Below are 905 nucleotides of genomic sequence, written 5' to 3' on the forward strand. Positions count from 1 at the left end.
CGGCCCCAGGGACGCAGTAGGCGGGTGGGAGCCGGTCCCGGTGCGGGCTGCTCAGATTGTGGGACCGCATTGGAGCAGCAGGGCCGGGACAACCGGAGACCTGGCGGTTAATCCCGCATTCCTGGGAAAACAGCCGGTTGTCTCTTCTGCCATCAGGAAAGGCCAGAGGGGCCCTAGCCGGTTTGGCCTGCAGACTGAAGGGTCCCGGGCTTGATTCCGGGCAAGGGCACATCCCTTCCTCTCTGAAGTAAAATAAAAATTATGTATATATACATTAGAGGCCCGATGCTCGAAAATTTGTGCAAGAGTAGGCCTTCTTTCCCCCGGCTGCCAGCATCGGCTTCCCTCCAGCACCTGGGACCCAGGCTTTGTCAGGAAGGACGTCCGGTCTAATTAGCATATTGCCCTTTTATCATTATAGATACTAGAGGCCCCGGGCCCGGATTTGTGCCTGGTGGGGGACGTTTCCTGCAGGGATCAGCCGCTCAGCCTGGTCAGCCAAGTGGTGCTCCCCCTGTAGGAGGGCACTGACCACTAGAGGGCAGCTCCTGTGTTGAGCATCTGTTCCTAGTGGTCAGTGCGCATCATAGCGACTGGTTGACTTGTTGGTCAGTTGCTGGGCTTTTATTATATAGGGTCTGCCTAAGTGACCCTTTCAACTGGTTGCTATGACAGCGGACTGACCACCAGGGGGCAGACGCTCAACACAGGAGCTGCACCCCTGGTGGTCAGTGCGCTCCCATAGCCAACCTCCTGCTGCTGGTCACCCTCCCGTGGTCCCTCCCCCAGCTGGCCAGCCCCGATCAGCCTGATCAGTACTGGGCGAGAAGCCTGATTGGGCCGCTGTGGCCGGCCAGGCCAGGGACCCCACCTATGCACCGGGCCTTTAAAAAAAAAAAAAATAT

This window comes from Myotis brandtii, unplaced genomic scaffold (assembly GCF_000412655.1).
Source record: "Myotis brandtii unplaced genomic scaffold, ASM41265v1 scaffold200, whole genome shotgun sequence".
In the NCBI taxonomy this organism is placed as follows: Eukaryota; Metazoa; Chordata; class Mammalia; order Chiroptera; family Vespertilionidae; genus Myotis; species Myotis brandtii.